General features: G+C 44.4%; 1 protein-coding gene across 1 annotated transcript in view; it reads right to left on the reverse strand.

Annotated features, from left to right (window-relative positions):
- The window catches only part of LOC147731491 (gap junction beta-3 protein-like), a 30,070-nt gene extending 15,512 nt beyond the window's left edge, over positions 1-14,558 (reverse strand). The window contains exon 1 of the mRNA XM_086956544.1: positions 14,429-14,558. The gene's annotated coding sequence lies outside the window, so the exon portion shown is untranslated. The remainder of the gene's footprint in view (positions 1-14,428) is intronic.
- Positions 14,559-16,499: the final 1,941 nt, after the last annotated feature.

Raw genomic sequence — 16,499 nt, forward strand, 5'->3', positions numbered from 1 at the left:
AGGATGACATAATTTTATTGTCCACTGTAAACAAGGGCCGTTGGTTTTTGTCTGCCCATTATTTATCATCATTACAATATTCATACATAACTATCTATATTTTTATTCAGTCTTGTTTCTGATTTCTCTTTTTTCCCAAAATGTAAACTGCCCTTATCAGCAAAACTAGAGAGTGAAATGCATGTCTCATCAGCCTGCAAATTAGGCCTTGCTAACTCTGTACCCATAAGCCTTCCCCACTACTCCTCTCCCTTTACTATTAATAGCAGCTCATCTCCTACACCCTACATGCACTCTTTACAGACAGCCCTATATTGATAGGGTTGTGTCCTAGAGCTCACAAAACCTACTGTCAGTCTTTTCTCCAGACCGCTCAGTTTTTTTTTTCTCTTGGTCTTAACCTGAGAAAATCTACTATGTGTATATATGTATATAGAGATAACTCTAATCACTAGTATATGCAGTAGACCTTTGTACTCTCTACCATTCCTAAGTGACTCTTAGAGTATATCCATTTGTATCCCTTCCCTATGTATGTAGAGATAACTCTAATCACTAGTATATGCAGTAGACCTTCGTACTCTCTACCATTCCTATGTGACTCTTAGAGCATATCCATTTGTATCCCTTCCCTATGTATATAGAGATAACTCTAATCACTAGTATATGCAGTAGACCTTCGTACTCTCTACCATTCCTATGTGACTCTTAGAGCATATCCATTTGTATCCCTTCCCTATGTATATAGAGACAACTCTAATCACTAGTATATGCAGTAGACCTTTGTACTCTCTACCATTCCTATGTGACTCTTAGAGTATACCCATTTGTATCTCTTCCTTGAGTGACTTTACCATTTGTACATTTGCAATTTTTCTTTCTGTTTGTATCTCTTCCTTGTGTGACTTTACATCGTGAACATTTGCAATTTTTTCTGTTTGTATCTTTTATGTAACGCATGTAAGACTAAGTCCTTATGTTTTGCAACGGGTTCTTATGTAAAGCGCTCTGACACCTTCGGGTAATGTTCGCGCTATATAAAATCCCATTAAATAAATAAAAAATAAATTTTAAGCAGTTGTAGAGACAACCTAGCAATATCAAGGGAGTGATCATCAGATGACCCCGGGTGAACCTGATAGGTTTTCCACTGGAGAAACGAGGACATATTTTTACCCTCTATTTTGTGAACTGTCTCGAGGTAGCATACTAACGAATCAACTGGTGCTGTGTTTGGGGAACGGGCGGGGAGGTTATGAAGTTAGCTGCTTAGAAACACGCATTGCAAAATGTGAAAATATTCCTTTGAGAACTGCATTATCCTCATTGTCCTGTGTTGCATTGTCCTCAAAATAAATATATATATATATATATATATATATATATATATATATATATATATATATATATATATATATATAAATATATATATATATATATATATATATATATATATATATATATATATATATATATATATATGAGAAGCAGTTGTGACCCACTTTGTAAAGGTTTCTTCCCGTGCAGACACTGCAAAGTGTGCAAGATTGCCAAAACAACAAAAGAAATCGAAATCAGAAAAGGAACAAAGTGGAAAATATACCAGCATCTAACCTGCAAAAGTTCATTTGTGGTGTATTTAATAGAGTGTCCGTGCCACAAAAAAGATATAGGCAGTACAACCTTTGAAGCCAAGAAGAGAATTCTAGAGCATACGAGGGCAACGACTAACAAAGACCGCTCAAATGCTGTGGCGAAACACAGGGAACAATTCCACGATAGCAATTGGGAAACACTCAAATACTGCGCCATAGAACAGATACCACTCACAGAAAGGGGTGGTGACCGTCAAAAAAGCCTAAGAAGAAAAGAGTCGAAACATATCATTAATTTCAGGACCCTCGAACCAAGAGGCCTGAATCTCATGGAAGAACTTTATGTACATCTTTAAGAAGATAAAGATGCCACAAGAACATTGAATTGGTACCCCTAAGCTCTGTAGATAATTGCCCACTAGAGGGGGATAAACACACTACAGAGAATTTGCGGAGAACACCGGACGGCGCTAGAGACAATATGAATTATCTCACTAGAGAGATCCAATATGAAATTAACTCACCAAAGAGCAAACATTGTAAACAATTTGCAATCCAATAAGAATGCTCTCGTCTTTCTCTTGCTTTTAAAGGACACAATTCTCGAGCATCCTGGTGAGGTCGATGTAGTAGTCACTACATTAACCAGCATGCACCTGATTGTAATGCAGTAAGTCACCTGTGTTATAGTGTTAAAAGAAGGACTTAGAAACTAGCTCAACATCCCGTGAGCAAGCTTCGTGAGAAGCGAAACGCGTTGGGTTAAGGTTGGAATAAAGCCGCTGTAACTATCAATCAAGACGAGTGAGTGCGTTTTCATTTTCCCTCGGGAACCTGGAGCATATATATATATATATATATATTTTTTTTTTTTTTTTAAGTGTTCACTATTGACTTATATTGATTGGGTACTTGGTCTGAGATGGAAGGAAGGCCTCCAAACTTTTGCTTGACTCTGTGGGGAAGATATGGCCATCAGTCAAAGACTAGCTCAGAGGATCTGGAGTCAAGTTTGAGACCAGATAAAGTACTCCACAATCATACCAATCTCAGTATGGCATGTTCAGACACAGATGTTATTTAGTTAAAAGAACAACACTTCAATCACACGTTAAATTATGTGCTCGGGAACAGGTAAACCAAACATTAAGAATTCCCACAATACAATACGCGGGAAGTATGCACTGTTCATGATTCCTACCTGATAACCATAACTACTTGTACTACTTGTACTCAGATAGTCATAAAGACTGGCTGGATGAGTCAGAGATGCCAAGGGGCTACTTTCCAGCTAAGGGACAAGCAAGGAGAATGTACCAGTGGTAGTGCCTGGGTAACCACATAGCACACATAATGCACTATCACTGTTGTTGCACCAAGAATGTGTTACCATGAAGCAACACAAGAGTTTCTGTGTGTTCCTGTCATTCTGAGGCAGCAGCTCTAGCATGCTTTCCCACGCCACGTGCTCAAGTGTGATGCAAGTTCCCTTTAAACCTGTCTTGGAGTTTATGACATCGTTAAGGTGAATAGATAAGGTGATGTGTCATGCCCCTTGGACTTTATCTGCACAGATTAGACAACAGCTGAGCGTTTCTCTGAGGTATGTAAGGCAGCAGCAGTGTGTCAAACTCTATGGAATGTAAGAAATGTACCTGCTTTTTAGGTTTCTAACGACATCTTGGGCACATACGGAAGGCCCAGTATTTACCATTGGCTTTGTGGGTTGTAACTCACATTTGCTTGCTTTCTATTTGCTGGCTCTATTTCTTTAAGGCTGTCCAGCCTGAATTTGTCCCTTCCTTTGCCCAAACCCTATTTATTGTATTCCTCCACCAGTGCAAACTTTCTGTAAACGGGACTTTAAATCTTGTTCTTATCTTGTCACATTTGCTGTGCATTCAAAGACTGGGGTCAAACGTCAAGCTCTGTCTTCCAGGGAGCTTGGTATTTACTTTTTTCCTTTGACTTCAAAGTGAGATGATTTAGGTGCCAATCATGCTGGCTCCCAGCAGTGCTTGAGGAAGGATGTATGATGTCTTTTTTTCTAGCACAAAACAAAATGTGCACGTTTATAAATGAACTGTGGAGATATTTCAGAATTAGAAAAGCCCAAATGAAGCACACTTTTTAGTAATTGTGAAGTGGGGTGGAAAAAAATATGTTGATCAAATCAAACAAATACACTAGGTAATGACATTTCCACATATTATTGTTTGAGCGCTGTAGGTTTTTATCAGTGAAACTGTATGTAAATGTAAATGTAGTAGTATTTGTATAGCTCACCGAATCGACCCCCGAAGGGGTATGTCAGGCGCTTGTACGCATACCGCTGTGGAACTCTTCCTAGCTTTTCCCTGTGAAGTGTCCACTCCTGGGCACCCCCAAGGTGAAGCCAGGCATCCTAGCGTTGTTGGGGCCGTTGTGGAGATTAAGCAAGCTATTGCAAATGTAATGATTTCAATGGATGTATGACGTTACTCCGCATACCGTTACAACTACCTACCATTACAACGCGACCATTACAACGCATACCATTACAACGCATAGCGCTTTGGGGTGCTGGATAGTGGTAAGTATAATTTACTATTCTAACTCCAGTCCCCGTGGACCCTAGGGAAGGTGTTGGATAGTAAATTATACTTATTCCCTATCCTAGAGCGCCCCCCAGCGCAATGCGTTGTAATGGTATGCGTTGTAAAAGTCGCGTTGTAATGGTAGTGCGGAGTAAAAAATGCGTTGTAACAGGTGCATACCGATTTCAATAGAAGATGTGTTGTCTGTAATAGAAGTGTGTTACCACACCATGCATATTCCACTCTACTCCACTCCATTTCACCTCACTGCACTCTATTCTGCACCATTCCATTTTACACCATGCCATTGCACTCTGTGCAACTGCACTCTACTCTGTACCACTCTATTCTACGCCCTGTACTCTACACCACTTCCCTCTATGCCTCTCTAGTCTACTCTGCACCACTCTGCTCTAGGCCAATGCACTCTACACCCCTCCACTCTTCGCCACTGCCACTTTACTCCACCCCAGTCTATACCACCTCACTCTGTTCTATACAATTCCACTCTGTCAATCTGCAACACTTGACTCTACGCCACTGCACTTTAAGCCAATACACTCTATGCCAATGCACTCTAATTTGTACCACTCCACTCTATTCTCCTGCACTCAATGGCAATCGCCTGTAAGCTACTCTAATCTGCTCTGCTCAACTGACTCTATGCCACTGCATTTTACACCACTTTATGCCATCACTCTACACCACTTTGCTCTACACTACTACTTTCTAACCTGCACCTCTCTACAATACCTCACTCTACCTTGCACTGCTGCATTCTACACCACTGCACTCTACTCTACACCACTATGGTCTATGCCACTGCTCTCTAAGCCACTGAACTCTACATCACTGCACTCGACAACACTCTGTTCTGCAACACTGCACTCTCTGCCACTCTACTCTCCACTACTGCACTCTACGCCCCCACTGCACTCTATGCCTCTATACTCTGCACCACTCCACTCTACACCACAGCACCATACAATTCACCACTCTGATCTACTCCACTGCATTCTAGGACACTGCATTGTACACTGCTGAATTCTATGCCGCTGCACTCTACACCACTGAACTCTGCAAAACTCTTCGCTGATGCACCCTACACCAATCCACTCTTCTCTATGCCTCTCCACTCCACTGTAACCCACTATATACCATTGCACTCTCCTCTATGCCCCTGCACTCTACTCTGCACCACTCTACAGTGTGCACTCTCTAGCACTCTACACCACTTCACTCTATGACACTCTACTCTGCAACACTGTACTCTATGTCACTGAACTCTAAGCCACTGCATTCTACAGGACTGCATTCTTTGTCAATGCGCTCTGCACCACTCTTCTCTCCATCACACCACTCTACACCACTTCACTCTGCAGCACTCCACACCACTGCACTATATGGCATGAATTCTACAGTAATAAGCTCTACTATGCCCCATTCTATGCCTCTGTACTGTATGCCACTGTACTCTGCACCACTTCACTCTATGCCATTGTACTCTGTGCCACTCTGCTCTACCCTGCACCACTGCACTCTGTTGCTGCACGCTACTATGCAACACTCTAATCTACGCCAGTGCATTTTATGATGCTGCTCTGTACACCACTGAATTCTATACCACTGCACTCTACGTCATTTTACTCTGCAACATTATATGCCAATACACTCTACACCAGTCTACCCTACGACACTTCACTGTGCATTACTTTACTCGACTCCACTCTATACCACTCCATTACACAACACTTTATGCCACTCCACTTTACAACACTCTACTTTTCACCATTCCACTCTGACATTCCATGTCACCAACTTCTATGCCACTAATTTTTAGCCTTGCTGAACAGAAGCCAAGATGGTGTATAACATGACTATAAAACATTGGCAAAGCCAATAGCTCTTGCTTAGACTAACTTTGCCAGTGCTTGTTTTGTATTGACTCAAAGATCCATTCTCTCCTTCTTCCTTTCATGGTCTTTCTCTCTACTTCTGTCCCACTCATCCCTTCTTTCACTCTCCTCAGTTCTCTTCCTCGCCCTCTCTGTCTCCGTCTTTCTCATTCACTCTATCTTCATCACATTAGTTTTCTCCCCATGTCTCCTTCCTCTGCACTCGCGCTTTTATGATCGTCCCATTCTCTTCCTCTCCCTTCTCTTTCGTCACTCTCACTCCTGCTCTCATTGTTTCTCTTTTCCCAACTCACTTGTGTATTATTCACGTGAGCTCACGCTGTACAACTCTCCCAACCTCTGAGCACAAGGGCATCCCTAGATGACCCTTCGAGAGCGCCACCCAGCTGCTATACAAGAGGATTTGTCCATGCAGAGCACAATGCACACCAGTATTCGTAATTTAAACTAACCATGGGCGGAGAACTCCGCTCCGTCCGCAGAGTGTGGGGAGTTTTGCCTACTCCGCGTTCCACATAGAACGCGGAGTAGGCAAAACTCGTACACTCTGCAGCGGAGCGGAGTTGGTCCGCCACCTGCCTCCACCCCCCCTATTGATATATAACTTAAAACGTACTTAAAGCAATTAAAAGACACGTACCTTTTAGTCGCAGCGGCCCGGGGACGCTGCAGCTAAAAGGTAAGTGTTTTTTAATTGCTTTAAGTTAGTTTTAAGTTATATATTAATAGGGGGTGGAGGCGGGCGGCGTAGCGGAGCTACGCGGAGTCCCACGGAGTTTGTTCCAAACTCTGTGGCACTCCGCGTAGGCCCTGCTACGCACACTACGCGCAGGGTTAACAAGCATACAGTTCTACAGGTTTCTGCATGCTTGATGCTGTCGAGTGAAGAATCCTCCCAGAAACATCCCGAGAGAAGTAGCATTATTGGCCACTAGAATAGCCATCCCAGGAGAATGCAAAAATGAAAAAAACTGAGTTTGATCTCATTCAGGAAACCAACCTTCGTGTGGGAAGCCTTCTGCTCAGAAGAGACAAACTGACAGGTTGGCACTGTGAGAACTACAATAACACTAAATATCTACACGATGCACTCTGCAAATTGAACTGTCTCTTGGTTCTGAAATCACAGGTGTTATTATCCAGCATACTGATGCTATCACCTTTCAAAGGATGAAAGGCTCGGTTAGCTCTGCTGGGTCCTTGCACGGCAGTCTACAGATACAGACGCAGGCTGCTGCAGTGAGTGCACAGCCCACTGAGCCTCCTTACAAGTTCACATTGATTCCCTCCTATTCCTGTGCTTTCTTTGGTCTTGTCTACAGACAAAGTTTAGCTATCTGTTGTTGTAATACATCTTGTGTACCACACCAGACATTTACATTCGGTTTTGGGGCAGCCCACTGATAACCATTAGTTGACTTTCTTGCCACTTTCATGTATTTGTTCTTATTCAATTGTTTGCCTTCCTCTTCTTGTGTTTGCCCCTCCACTGGAGAATCGCTCCCTTACCTTTCTTTTGAGTGGATGACTTGCATACTTCCAATGCTTACATTCAGCAGTAGTGTGACAAAAAGAGAAGTGGCCTCTGTAGAATGTGGTGAGAGGCCCCTGAGAAACGTGTATTTTTCCGATATAAATAGGCCTTGGGTTGAACACCCCCCTCCCACTCATGCCTCCATTACACCCACTCCCACCACCAGCTACAGGAGTATGCGTTACGGCCCTGACATTCATGGGAAATGTTTTGTTTTAATTTCAGCACGCCATGTGAGAACATGCATGTGTTTTCCTGCTCGCTTTCTTATGTGCTGAAGCTCCGCTCAAATGCTTTCCCTCCTCGTGCTTTCAGTGTTAGTCCCACCTCCTGCTTGCTTGTTCGTTGCTTTCAGTGCTTGCTTTTTATTCTTTCTAAACTTTCATTCTCAATCTTCTCGTTACTTTTTCGTTCCTCGTTGCTCCTGGTGCAACAGCATCTCTCTTATGCATCTCCCCTCCGTCACATAGGGAGTGGTGGCACAACGGGAGGGAAACCGAGTGAAGGTGCAGAAACACCCTTCAACGCCCATGGCCCTTTTAATAACCCTATACTTAAAGCTGCAGAAATTCTGCCATATTATCGGATTTCCCACGGAGGTGTAAATTCTATTTACCGGAGTAAATCTCTTCAGAACCTCATATTGTGTGTATTGACCATTTGTATGTAAATTTAAAAAATATTCAGCCTCACAATTTCGAGAAGTATTTTGCAATCTTCATGGAAGAGCAAGAGATCTTGGGCACAAAGTAGGCTCATGAAAGGAAAACAATGCAAAAATACAATTTTGTGTAAGAATTCTCTGACAAAGCAAAGTTGGGAAACTGCATGGTTTGCAACCTGAAGCGGAGGTCTTTAAAATCATGGGCTGGGCTTATAATTTACACATCCCTATTTCTGGTGTGTTTATTTCGATGACAATATGACTCCGAAAAGGTCTCGCCCTCCATTTCTCAAATCTACATCCCAGTCTACCTTGAACAGACCTGGGGGAGATTTACTAAGCTTTTGCGCTGTGTATGCGTCACAAAAGTGAGGCGAATCGGTGCAAAATCTATTTTTCCCAATTTACTTTCGAGCTCTAAACTTGTTTAGCGCTGCAAATAACGGAAAAGTAATGAGAAGAAGTGCATAGCGCTGATTTGCATTTGTTTGCTCCATAGGGGCATGCCATGGGTGGCGCAAGGGCGTTCTCATGCAACCACCCAAGGTTTCTCATGCTAAACCCAATTTACTAAAGAAAGTAAATTAGCATGAGCAAACTGCGCCCTTTACAAGTAGGCGCAAGGAAGGGGAAATGCTTTTATTTCTCCTTCCTTTTCTGACTTTGTATGTGTGCTGTACTATACAGTACGCATACAAAAGAGGGGAAATTGTTAAAGTGAGTGCATACATAGTATTTTGTACTGGAAGGGCTCCTAGACTCACAGAGACACCCTTACACCATGGCGCAAAGTTGTATTGTGGTGCACGGCAGCTAATTTCAGTGCTGCCGCTAGTGAGAGCGGAGGAGAGTGCCTTATTTTAGGATATAGGACGTTCTCCTCATTCCTTTTCACATAACGCAGCACAGCATTTGCGGGTGCCGCAGTGCGCTACATAAAAAAATAGTAAATCTGCCCCCAAGTTTTTCTACTTCTGGTGGGAGACTGCACTGACAGGTTGCTGGGTCACACTGGGAACAAGGTTCCTGGCCAAGAAGAATCCCAATCTTCTACCACACAGCTGAATTGTTTACTTGTGTTGGTGACCGTGATATAAAACCTTGTTTTTCAGCAACTAAATCCCAAGCCCAACTCTGGCCCTTCGTTAAAACATATATATCCATTTCTTTGGACTACTGACTTACCTTAACGATTTGATCACCATTACATTGTAATTAATCAGTGTTTTAACGACATATTTCGCGCATATTTCAATGTATTAACACTTGAGGTTGCGTTTGTGAGTTAGGATGACCTATTTCTGGTACGTAGTGTATGTAACGTCGCACGTGACCATGATGACAAATCGTGCACAACACGTGGTTTAAAGTAGTTCAAACAAACAGGGCCACATAGTGCCAGTAACACGGTGTTGATTAAATCCAGAAAATACACTGTCACCTCTCAGGAATACGACGTTCACTACATGTACGTCACATAGTTTTCTCTATTGCATGTTTCCAGGCAAAAGCACACATTTGAACTTTCTTGGAGAAAGAAATATCAGCACTATCTATCCATTTTCAAAGATTTGAGGAATACTCTTTTAAAGTTAATACTACGGAGAACACAACGTCTGCTTTCAATGCCAACAACCACTCGCGAGGAAATATTGGCAGATTGCGAAGGTTAGTATAGGCTTAGACGTAGGCAAAGTAGGAATCTTGGTGTAGGCCACGTATAGGTACCTAGGCAAGACTCTGCGCACAAAATAAAAATATGCCCACCTATAGTTGCTAATTTAGCAGAGAAAAAGCCCACGCTCGAGGACTTCTGAGCAGGCGCACACCGCAGTGGCCCTTGTGATGAGGTAGAGTACGTCATTGGCTGAGGTATTCAAAAGACCTGCACTGTCCTGTCCGACAGGCATGTACTAGGCAAGCTAGTTCAGTGGGTGTGTGCACGAGCTGCAGCGATGTATGTGTAGTCTGTAATTCACTGGATTCCAATCCAGTTTTTTCAAACATGCGAGTTCGTTGATAACAGCGTCTATTATGACCCCACTGAATCGGCGAGTTTAGGCGCTATTTAAGACCAGCTATTATTACTCGTGACCCACTCTGTATTAACTGTTTACGGCAGTCGTGTTCGTTGGGCCGTGGAAGTCTCGGTCGCTTTGCCTGTCACAGTGAGTGTACTTTATTCAGACAAACATCCCTTCACCCGTGAGACCTCGCCGGGCGACTCCCACAAGCCTAGAGTTTCACCAGACTGGAGGAGCCGGTTTTGAGGCCTGGGCTGGGCTGCAGCATCACATTAACGAGAGGTTTCCTTTCAGGCAGGCACAATGGAGCCCTGAATGAAACTGCAGGATTACCGAAGCTAATGATACTCTGCGATTTAGGAAACTCGAGTGCAGTGGCCGCCTTTCTTAGGATGTGAGCGTGTAGAGGACGCTTACAGACCTTTACATATACTTACAAGAGTCGCATCTGCGTCATTGTCACAAGACAGAGGTGTGAGATGAGTTCCAGGTCGCCAATAGCGAACAGTAGTAAACAAACTTCTGAAGATTATACTAAGTAAAGTACACCATGTGCCAGCCCCACCCCACGCCAAGTTCATGTAGATGGGCAGCTTGACAAGACGGTGTGCTCAAGCATCCATGGGAAGAGGCCACGCCCCCACTGCCAGCCACCGAACCTGCCATGGAGCAGAGGTGAGGACAAAATATTCCATCTGCTATCCTGGCCCAGACAGGGAGACTAGAATGTGCAACACATCTGAGGTGCTTGTCTAGAGATGATGGTGCACGAGGTGAGTAGAAGTCATAGCAAAGAGAATAAAGGAGTGCCACAGAGAGCAGTGGAAGAGACAACCTTTGAGTGACAGCTAATGGCTCGAGGTTGTTCAACTGTAGGACCACGAGGGCCTAGCCGTGCCAGATTTTAAGGAAGACTTCTGACTATTTGAATAATTCCCATATAGATGCACGGTTTGTAAATGTGTGCCATCTCTCTGGTCATCTGTTCACCTGTCTTAGCTCTTGGCGTTAGTGCAGGGTCCCCAACTTTAACCAATCTCCGCTTTTACCATCTGGCTCGACAGCACAGCGGTCATCAGACAACTATGGGAGCACCACTTGAGGGGGACCTTTGCTCCACCCACATGTTGGGATCCAGGAGTACACATTTTGATTGGGCAGAAGTTGTGTCATTCAATAAAAAAGTGCTTTCCACCCACATAGCTGTGATCACTTTGTTTATTTACCAAGCTGCCTGAGCTTGATCTTTCTGAGGGCACAAACAAGACATTGTTATGCTATTAAAATGTGTTAGATAGCTAAATAATATATGGTGTTTTTCTCTGGCAGCAACACAGATGGGAGGAGGGCAGTAATAAACTTGAAAGAGCACCTGTCACCTGACCTTTTTTGCCTACCCTAATATTAGTTTACAGTTCTTTGCTTCCACACAAATACAAATCCATTCCTACGCTATTTTCTTCTAATGATCCACTTTGCCATGCAACATTCCTTTGAAACCACACCTACTGGCTTTACCTATATGTGTTACTTTCTTACATGAGTCCACGAGGGTTCCTAGGCAAGCTGAATCTGGGACAAGGCTTTAGTTACATAAAACTCCCTTGGTCCTCCCACCCTTTCCTGAAAAAGCTCAGAAACCTCTTGCTTGGTATTGCTGGTGTCTCCCTGTTTGATTGTGAGTCTATTTCGGAGATCCTGTATAGTCTTACATACCTAGAATGAAACCTTTCTGCAGCTGGTGGTGTGAGTTCGAGTAAGTTGGATCCTCAAGTCTCTCTTGGTCCGGTGGGCGGATAAGCGTTCACCAATGGTGGACAAGTACTTGAAGCAGCCTAGGAAAATGTGCTCATACCAGCCACAGGTCATGCCACGTGAGTGTAGAGCGAGTCTCCAACCATCTTAAGTGGGATTTAGGGGGGGACAAATAATTTAAGTTTCTTCAGAGAAATTGTTCGTTTTCATTCAGGGCAGATTGGCAGGCTGGCTACTCTCTGTCCATCGATTTCTGAAAGCAGACAGCTGGTTCGCAGCCCACCGGGGATTTCTTGTAATTCCAAGGGTCTTCTTCAGATGGGGCTTTGTGAAGTCATGTCTCTCGGCAAGATCTTCAAATCATGACTCTTCAAGGGGAAAAACACTTTATATCAACAGGAGGTTTGGCTCGAGTTTTATTTCTTTGTGTACATTTTTTTAATAAGGCTGGAAAAGTTGTAGCCGTTCAAGACCTGGGCCTAACCAGCCGTTCTAGCTCGACCAAACTGTGTGATCCTGGGCAGATCATTTTGTTTTATTGTTCTTTAAACGTAGAACATTTGCGTTTACTTCCAAATGGCACTTTAGCTTTCAGATGCACAATTAGCCTACACGTTCCTTCAAAGCGCTAGACCCATCTTTGACATCATAGAGTCCTGTTTTCGACTTGAAAACCCAGAGAGGCCTATTTCTGGAAGCAATAGTATAAATGTTCTTCCTTGGATTTAAAACAGCAAGGATAACTCATTGTTTTCCATTCCAGTTCTCCCTTCCCCGCTGCCAACCAGGGACTAACAGCTTAAGGAAAACCATCGAAAATTATATATTTGGGGAAAATGCATTATCTGAGTTCCAGTCAAGTACACCTTGCCAAGAAAATTGTGCAAAGAAAAGTAAAGAGTCCGTTTTTTTCTTCAATAAGAGCTATCAAAATGTGCAAGTTTCAAACCTAGAATGTTTCCAATTTTTGTAGACAGCATTAATGAAGAGAGTTTAGCTTGTAATAGAAAAAATACCTTTTTTTCTAGATGCCACAAATTTGAGTGAAACTAATTAAATAACAATGACATATGGCCCTTAGGGTTGGGATATATTTCCCTATAATGCCACTCTGCTAGAAAGTAGCACGTATCTCTCTGGGGACCTGTAATTGGCCATCAGGCCAGTATACGAGGTTAAGCAGGAGCATATATCAGTGGTGCAGGAGGTGTAGTGACACCGAGGCTCTTTCACGTAATGGGTCCAATACACTCTGATTTGTCTCTTTGTCACTATCCATCAGAGGTCGGGCCACACAATACAGTATTTGACCAAACAAACTATGCCCCCCCCCCGCGCCCCCCCCCCCCCCCCCCCACGTCAGCGTCAATAAAGACAAGGGGTACTTCCAGGTGAAAATCCCACATGGATTACATCCCTTTCCCCCATGCCTTCTGTGAAGGGGCCTCCTCGCCCCCATTCCGGGGTAGTCTAATGTCCAGACCAACAGCCAGGCTGCAGATCCCACCTGCACGGATTCAGAATAACCTCCTCGCTCAGCGCGCGCAGTATCAGCCTTTGGCGGCAGATCAGGCGGCGCCTGCCCTCCGCAGAGGACATGATTGTTCAAACACCGTAAGTCAAACAAAAGCGACGCAGCGCGTCCAGGCACTTCACCTACCTTGAGTTACAAGTCCGCAAGCAATGACAAGAATCTGTTTTCATCAAATGATTACATTCGCGGTTCTCAGAATATTAACTATTAATGGCCCGTTCTCGTGTTACTGTTGTTATCACCAAACGTTACAATGGCACATTTTCTCGCCGCAACAAGCAGAAACATACCTCACATAATACAAAACCTACATTATCATGGCGCATGAAAATTGAAAAGCTGATAAATATTTTGGGAGAGGGGGACATTGAGGGTTAATATTCTGATGGCCCCATTACTGCTGCCATCCACCCTGACGCCCAGTATGCCATGGGGACAATGAGAGCAAGGGCTGTTTGGCGATGCTCTCAAGGGGTTAAATATAGGATGGGGGCCCTTATAGAACTGCAGGCCCAGTTCACGGCTTTACTTGAATATTCAATGGCGCACAGCTCACTTTGTCTGGGATGAGCCCCAAATGTGTCTTTTTGGGGAGAACAGAAGGGGTAGACCCAAGTTGTGGCTGTCCACATGTAGGGCGGATTAGGGTTGTTGCAGTTCTGGGGCTGCTAGGTCTGTTCAGTTGTACCCCCTTACCCCTAGACTTCGAGGCGCCTTCCCTGTATCCCAGACCAGCAGCCGGGAGTCGCCTCTCGCGGGCCCGATAAGTTCTTAAACTCTGCCCGTTCCGCAGATACTGTTCTAGTGGACTGACCGTGTGCTTTTCTTACCTGCGTCTCCCCGGGGCCGCTCTCCAAATCTCTGCCGCCCAAAGCCTGATTTAATCGCCGCTCAATAAAAGTCACTCCGAGGAGAGTCCGCGCTCGGGTTCCTGCCTCTCCTCTGGAACGAGTTAGGTCTACCTCCTACCTTCGGATGTGCCAAGGCGGGGCGGGGCTTCTCTCGCTTCAGGGAGAAAAATACTTGAGTTCGAAGACGCTCGTGTTGCTCAGAGCGAGGGAGGCTGGGCCACAGTCCCAGCGCGGATGACATTTTTGGAAAATACATGTGTTCCTCGTAGATTGCTTTTATTGTGCAAGAAAGGCTCTCGGCTTCTTGACGCCGTGTCTTCAATCTTTTCTACAGGTTAACTTGTCCCGCTCTCCCTCGGTGCTTTGAGGTCGGTTAGAGTGGTGTGAAGCAGTGTTTAATTTTTAGAAGAATAAGTGTCGGACTCAAAAGTTTTATTCAAAATGCCTCGCTGGCGCTAAAACCGAAGTCACCAGTCTTAATGTCTCCTCATGCCTCTTTCCTCCACAACCAGTCGCTTCCTTTCTCATCTCGCTTTTGCAGGTTCCCTTACTTCACTTTGTCACTGGTTTTCCGACTTTCTATTCGTCCTTCTTTTCCACTTTGAAATTTGTATTTCTCTTGCCCAGGATAAAAAGTCTGTTGAGGAAAAGCAAGTTTAGTTCCTGAAAAATGAGTACTGGTGACCCCCACTTGTACCTAGAGGTGGGCGAGACAACAAATTACCAGGGAGAGTGCTGGCTCGGATCTTAGATGTTGTGAGCGAGCCGAGCCCTGGGAATATTTGCTTTGTAAAACATGCAACAAACCAAGTAAAGTATAATAAAGTCAATTCAAAATTTGAAAAGTGTATTTCTTTAACGTATGGAAGCATAATAATAGGGCACATTATCGTACTGCCTTGAGAAGTGCTTGTTAACAGGTGCGGCCGGTACAGGTAACATTGTTGGGGTGGGCGGGAAGTGGACTGATGACGGTATAGGGAATGTAAAATAAAAATATGAAGCAAACAACTTACCTTGGTCACGCTACATCGCCGAGTTGGCGAGCGCAAGGTAAGTGGTTTTATTAATTTTTTAAAATTTTACTTTCCCTTTCCCGGCATCTCTCCACTTCCCCACCACCCGCCACGCCCACAACCCTAAAGCTGTTACCTGTGCCAGCTGCACCTGCTTAATAAAACTGATTGTTTTGTAAAACTGGAAGTCTGAACTCTCACATCTCAAAGTTCTTTCCTACACGAAAATGAAATCAAAATTGTTTTGGTGAAACAAAATATTTGCTTAAAATCACACAGTTTAAGTAGGGAAGCTTCGGTATATCCAGAATTTCTAGTTTCACTTTATACAAATCAGCCACTAAATGGGTATTTATTTGTACTTTCTAATGATTTGTTTTTATATCTTAATGGGTCATTACGATGGCGGAAAATCCAGTGGTCACAGATTTCCCGCCATCACCCTAAAAAATTTCCACCGCCAAATTAGGATGGCGGTTGGAATGTGAAAGGTACCGTAGTGGACGGAAAGACCGTCCGCCGTGGTCCCGCAAGGCGGGCCTTTTCTGCCCGCCTTGCGGGACCAGGTACAATGGGTCTATGGAGGCTGTGCCGTGCAGGCACCGCCGTGGGCATTATGATGCCTGTCTTTTGCGGCGGAGTTCCCGCCACAAAAAGACAGGCGGAAAATGCCTTCGGGGGCCCGTTGCGGGCCCTCAGGGAGGGGGGGCTGCTGCACGTGGGGGGTACCTATGGTACCCACCTACATTTGCATGTACAAGGTGGCAGGCACCGCACGGTGCCTGCCAAGTTGTACATGCAAATGTGAAACATGTGTTTTTACATTGTGGCAGGTGCTGCCACCCCCCACAATGTAAACATACAGGATGCGCCCCCAGTGTGGCGGGCACATCCTAATTTATTTTGCTGGACCGCTGCACCTATGGCGGGCGGTCCCTTTTCCAGCAGAGATGGCGGGCAGACTTTGTCCGCTCGCCATCGTAATCGGCCCCTTAGTTCGGTTTTCTGCAGTTTTAAAATATAGTGCAAACTCG

The sequence above is a fragment of the Lissotriton vulgaris genome, chromosome 2_1, assembly GCF_964263255.1.
Source record: "Lissotriton vulgaris chromosome 2_1, aLisVul1.2, whole genome shotgun sequence".
NCBI classification, from domain to species: Eukaryota; Metazoa; Chordata; class Amphibia; order Caudata; family Salamandridae; genus Lissotriton; species Lissotriton vulgaris.